Here is a 6360-nt window from a genome sequence, read left to right as displayed (position 1 = left end):
AAAGCAAAGCAAAGCAAAGCAAAGCAAAGCAAAGCAAAGCAAAGCAACCCTCAAACAAACAAAAAAAGAAAATAAAGGAAAAAATAATAGAGAAAAATTTGAACCCAGTATGGTGATTTATGCATATAATCCTGATGCCTGGAAGGCTAAAGTAGAAACTCAGAATTTAAAACCAGCTTGGACCATATAGCAAGTCCTTATGTCCAACAAACTTAAACACTATTACTTTAATTACAATTGTAAAGGTCCATGTTCACCGAAGAATGATACCCCAGACTCAAAAAGTATGTAGTCACAGAGTGTTTTATTCTGCACAAGTCCAGCATGCTGGGGTCTCCCATTACCAAGATAGACAAGCAAATGAGCTCACAGGCCTGACTTAAAGCACATTAGGGGATTCTGGGGTAGGTGGGCTTTGTCCTTATCTTTAGGCATTCCAGAGCCATTATCTAGACATGGTGGCTGGAAACTGTTGCTGAGGAGTCCCCCCCACCCCACCCCCCCCCCTTTTTTTTTTTTTTTTTTTGAGTAACTGACTTGCCTGGGCTTGCCTGGACTTGCCTGATTCTTAGGCCTAGTCTCCTAAACTGCCAATGTGAAGCCTGTCATGGAGTCAGCCTAGCTTTTTCACAAGTACTATAGTTGAATTGGGGAACAGTGGGAAAAGTCAGAAAGCCTTTCCCCTCAAATCCACTGTCAGAATATTTACTGTTGACCTTTGTCCCTGACAGGTCCACAGGTTTCTCAAAATATAATTGCATATGTTAACAAACAAACAAAATGGACCGTTTTGGTTTACTTTGCCTATCAGTGATAAGTCTGATCTGTCTTGATATGAACTGCTAAGTGTCACCAAGTATAAATCTGACACTCTGGCAATCAGGACTGTTGTTTCTAAGGATAGAGTCTGATGCAGGTGCCATAGGTTACAAAGCATACAAGATAACATAATTTGGCCTTTTGAACAACAGAGAGCAGGACGTAAAGACTCCAGGGACTTTGAATGTTCTTTTTCATTATTTATACTACTGTTTTATTTCCCTCCTTTACTGAACACTCAGGGGAAATACTGGTAGTAGTCAGAGTCTTCTATCCCTTTTCATGTTCTGAGAAATATGTCCGCTATTTTTAGAGACTCCCCCTATTTTTAGAGACCCCAAGTATAAACACCTTTTCAGGGAGAGTTTATATCAGACAGTCTCAAGGAGTCATGAAGGATGCTTGTGGAGACCTCTTGTGTTGAGGTTGAAGGGCGAGTTCAATAACAGTGAGCACAGCGGGGCGGGGGCACAAAGTTAGCAGCAGAAGAAAGAACTCTGTTATGGGACAATAATGCTATGTATTGAAGTGTGATATCCAAAGCAGATGCAGGATTCAGTATCACACCTTGGCTGTTTGAGAGTTGCCTGTTGGTCAGCAGGCTTATCAGCATTGGGAATTACCATGACGTGGCAAGCCAGACAGCTTGGATTTGGATTGCCAGAACCCACATAAAAAACCTGTGCAGTAACAGGTCTGTAATCTTTGGCTCCTATGGGAGCATGTGAGGTGCAGACAAGAGAATTCTTAGAAGTTCAGTGGTTAGTTAGTGTGGGCTCATTCAGCAGGAAACCATGAGAGATCTTTCCTCAGACATGGTAGTTTGTTCTCCAACCTTCATATGTGCACAGTGGCATGCATGCACCCTACTCTTACACAAAAACATGTATTCAACACAATACATGTACACACAATTTTCAAAAAGGAAAAATGAATTTTCAGGTATAGTGATCCACATCCCTAACCCAACACTTGGGAGGTAGAAACAGGGGACCACTTTGGAGTCTGGGCTACAAGTGAAGTGAGACCTTGTAAAAAAAAATTATATATATATGTGTGTGTGTGTGTGTGTGTGTGTATGTGTGTGTGTATATGTGTGTATATGTGTATATATATATGTATACATAAATATATATAATAAATTCATACATTCAATCTTTAATGATTTGCATGTAATGGAATTTTCCTCTTCCTGTGACTACATGGTAAGCTAGTGTCAAATTATTCTCATCAATTCCTCTTGGGCAAAAGCCCTTTCTGCATTTTTATGCAATGTTTTTTGTCCTTCTAGGGCTAACTCTTGCCAGGCATGGGGGTTACCCAGAATCTCTGAGTGACACCATGCCCTGCCGGTTAGAAGAAGCATGGGGGATGCTGTCTATGCAGGAACACACAGGAAGGGACACACACTGACAGTAAAACCACATGCCCCACAGGGTGGCTTAACCTAGATTTCTGCCCTAAATGTGGGGCTGTGGCAAGATCAATGGCAGCAGCTTGGGACAGGATGCCCAATTATTCAATTCTGCTGGATTTCTTATTGAGGGCAGAGTTTGGTTTTGAGGACCTTTTAGATAAACTTACCAGAAAACATACGTTCTCAGAAGTCCCATCTGTCATGCTGGCGGTGAGTGGGAGCCGAACTCCATTTGCTCCGTTCCGAGTCTTGTGACGATTGAACAGAAACTTGATGCTTCGATCTAGCGAGGGGTCAGTATGTTACCTTGGCATTGGTGTCAGGCTGTGACTGCAAATGGTCCCATCTTGCAGCCTTCAAAGATGTTGTGACCAAGGGTAGGGGCAGAGGGATGTTGAAGATGATGTTCAGTCCATTTTCCAATACTTCCAAGAAATCTTTGACCCTTGCATCCAAGACACCCAGTAAGTAGAAGCATGGCTCACTTATCTAACTCCAGCCATGTATGGGTTGGCTTCTTTCTAACTTATTTAATCTTAGCCTTATAAGGTTCTGTCTGGCTGTATCAAGCACTTTGGCCATAAACCCCCTCATTTGTACATGACTTTTTCTTGACTCTTCTGATGCTTATCTCTGTCACCACACACCTCATCTTTTTCAAAAAGTGTTTTAGATTTATTTTATTTTCATGTATATGAGTACTTTGCCCCACGTGTGTCTATGCACCACAGTGTTTTTTGTTTTTTTGTTTTTTTCAAAAAGATTTATTTATTTCATGTATATGTATATAAGTATGCTGTTTTCATGTATACCAGAAGAGGGCATCATATCCCATTACAGATGGTTGTGAGCCACTACATGGATGGCGGGACTTGAACTCAGGACCTCTGGAAGAACAGCTAGTGGTCTTAACCACCAAGCCATATCTCCACCTCTCCAGTTCACACATCTAACCTTCATGTTGCTGATTTCTTCCCTCCTGATGGACAAGTTCTCTTCTGTTCCGTTCACCTTACATTTGATCAAGCCATGTCTGTTTATATGGGATTGAACCTTTCTGTTCTCTCAGGTGCATTTCAGGTTAGAGGAACATGGCTACCTCCAGATCTTCTTGCTTCCACTATTGATGGGTGGTACACGTACTAGGTAAAGTTCCATCACACCACAAAGTTGGACAAGGAGAGAGAGAGAGACCTGCCACCCATTCTCTTACCACTGATTTGAGCAAGAGCTGTGTATCTAAAGAGTTAACAGAAATCTCACAGTTCTACAGTTTACGTTGAGAATAAATAAACAACAAATGCGGGCATTTATTAGAGAAAACTTTATTGAATACCAACTTGGTTGTAAAAGCATTGTCAAAGAGAAAAACCTTATGGTGCACCCAGTCCTAGTTTTAAACCTTTGTACATCATTTTCACTCCCATGAATTCTCTGCAATATAGTTTTTATGTTTCCATCCTTTCCACAAGGAAACAGGTTCAGAGTGGAGGGGCAGCCATATTTATTCTCTGCCTTTAGGAAATGTGGTTCACAGCCTCACACACTCTGGACACTCTATGGCTATAGAACAAGCTCAATGGCTGGCAGAAACCTCTTCCCAGGCAGTAGAATCTCATGCATAAAGTAATTTTGAGCAAAACTTACTACATATTAACAGTGTACACTAGGATGAATGTATGCTGCATGCTAGTAGAATCAATAGTGGGAATATATATATACATATATACCAAAATAAATGTAAAATTTATTTTGGAAATTTTATCTTTTAAAATTTGTTCTTCCTCCTCAAGGGACCATGCTTCTGGGCATGACACCATCATTGCCATACTGTGGAGATACTCATTCTCTGAATGCTTATGGTTGGTTATTTACAGACATTGTCTTTTGAAAACCTTAGAGCAGTGATTTGATCCAGGTCTCTGTTTTCTGGTGAAGAAGCAACTAATGTTTTTACAGAGGTAACTGAGGCTATTTGCCTGAGCTCATATCATAGCTAACAGAAAAGATGGGCAGGATTCAAACAGGAAGCCAGGGTTTTACCTTAATTATAGGTACCTTGGTAACCTCTTTCTGTGTACTTTAACTTCAGTGCACATTAATTTCTGGACTTTGTGGAGAATGATGTAGAATGTCACAGGCAAATTCAGTGAACTATATATACTCATATATATCTATATATACACATATCCATATACACACATATCCATATATATATATATGAATACATACACACACATATATATTAATTATATCTTGGATTAAGCATGCTCTGGCCCGCAATTCCATTGAGCTGTGCTATATTTCCATGGTCAGTGGCCTTACTTATGCTTCTGTGTCCTTGTAAGCAGAAGACCTCTCTCCTATCATATTCTGCCACTGGCTGGCCTAAGGTTGGCCCAAGCTCCATCCTTAGCATCATCAGTGTGTGTGTGTGTGTGTGTGTGTGTGTGTGTGTGTGTGCATGGCTGTAGATGTGAGTGCAAAGGCAGAGGATTCAGTGTGCTGGGAACGAGGCCTACGAGCTGTGGCGAATCTGGGCTTTCTCTTTTCTTCTTTCTTCCTGGGAACATGATGCTATGATGGCAAAACCAGAATTTTTTTTCATAAGCAAGGCTGAAGCAGCTAATTTCTCTTCTCTTTCTCCAATGATTGGGCTTTGCCAGCCCTGCTGTAGCTGGTTGAAGGGGACCAAACCTCTCAGGAAGACGGACTTGGTTCCGTTTGACCAGCCAGAGCAGGGGGCCACTCCCTTGGAAGGTGACTGCAGCCTCTCGTGTGTGAAGTCCTTGGAGTCTTCGAGCATCTCTTGTCCAAGCCTGTAACAGAGAGAACCACATTAGCATGAATCAACCCCCAAAGAGGACATTCCCTTGACTGATCTCTCACACGACTTGAAAGAAATCTCACAAAGTCCGGATTTTGCTTTCTAGTTTTTACTTATTTAATTTCTCTAGCTCTTATTATTTTTCTCAAATTGAAACAATAGGCACAAAAATGACATACAGTTATAGATTATGGAAAAAGCAATAGAAACTCTTTTCTTTTATACTCTAAAATAAACTCAACATTGTCAAGTGTATTTGTATGCCTGTGTAAATGTGTATTATACAATCCTCTCTGAATGTATCATACTTACATTAAAAATGAAATATAAGTAGGTAGGGATAATATATAGTAACTATGATACTGAGTTTCTTGTTTTCTTGTAATTTAGTTGCTTTTCTTTATAGCTTTTCTCATTTATGCATGTTTGGAATTAATATATTTTAATGTATCGTATCATAAATACTTTTCTGTGGCTTGTTAATTTTACTTTGCATGATATCTGTAAGGTTCATACATATTAATGTGGCAACTGCAATTCACTAACATATAATTTGATGGTTTTTTTTACTATGTAAATATATTACCTTCATTCCTTCCCCTAGTAATAGATATCACAGTCCTTTGGTTTGAAATAATGGATAGAATTGACTTTGGTAGAGTCTATTGAGAGAGACTGAGGCATTTTTGGTTCTTGTAGATCATGAAGAAGGTTGGATTTCAGTATATAAGAACTTACAAGTTGACCGTGTAAATGAAAAGCAACATTTACCATCCCAAGATAAACAGGAATGGGGCCCCCAAACTCAGGATCTACCCTGCTTTTGGGGTGATTCTGAGGCATCTAAAGTTTGAGGACCATTAAACTAGAAGGGTGTCCTCTGGTTTTGACTTTTTAGTAGTGAAGTGAGATCAAAGGTAGGTAAGAAGGAGAGATCCCTAAAATGTGGCTTGGCTATCTCTGTAAAGTACTGGTATAAGGAGAGGAAAGACATAGGCAGAAAAGATAGTTTGAGTGCTTGCAGAAAACCAACTTTCTCCCTTGGAGATAGTTACTGGCTAACATTTTTTTTTTCTTCTTGAAGTAGAAGTTATTGAGAAGAAAGCGCGGTCAGGTAGTGGTAGCATATATCTATAATTCTAACACTTGGGAAGCAGAGGCAGGTAGATCTGCCTCTGAGTCTGAGGCCGGCCTGGTCTACAGAGTGAGTTTTAGGACAGCCAGCACTACACAGAGAAAGCCTGTATCTAAAAACAAAACAAAACAAAACAAAACAAAACAAAACAAAACAAAACAA

General features: G+C 40.0%; 1 long non-coding RNA gene and 1 pseudogene across 1 annotated transcript in view; both read right to left on the bottom strand.

Annotated features, from left to right (window-relative positions):
- Positions 1-2439, bottom strand: part of LOC114620598 — a 7679-nt pseudogene extending 5240 nt beyond the window's left edge.
- A 2373-nt stretch (positions 2440-4812) lies between these two features.
- LOC114620437 overlaps positions 4813-6360 on the bottom strand; it is a 13006-nt gene continuing 11458 nt past the window's right edge. The window contains exon 3 of the long non-coding RNA XR_003711323.1: positions 4813-5055. This is a non-coding gene — a long non-coding RNA (uncharacterized LOC114620437). The remainder of the gene's footprint in view (positions 5056-6360) is intronic.

The sequence above is a fragment of the Grammomys surdaster genome, unplaced genomic scaffold, assembly GCF_004785775.1.
Source record: "Grammomys surdaster isolate TR1022 unplaced genomic scaffold, NIH_TR_1.0 169, whole genome shotgun sequence".
NCBI classification, from domain to species: Eukaryota; Metazoa; Chordata; class Mammalia; order Rodentia; family Muridae; genus Grammomys; species Grammomys surdaster.
The sequence above is the reverse complement of the archived record's forward strand: the minus strand, read 5'-3'. Positions and strand labels throughout refer to the sequence as shown.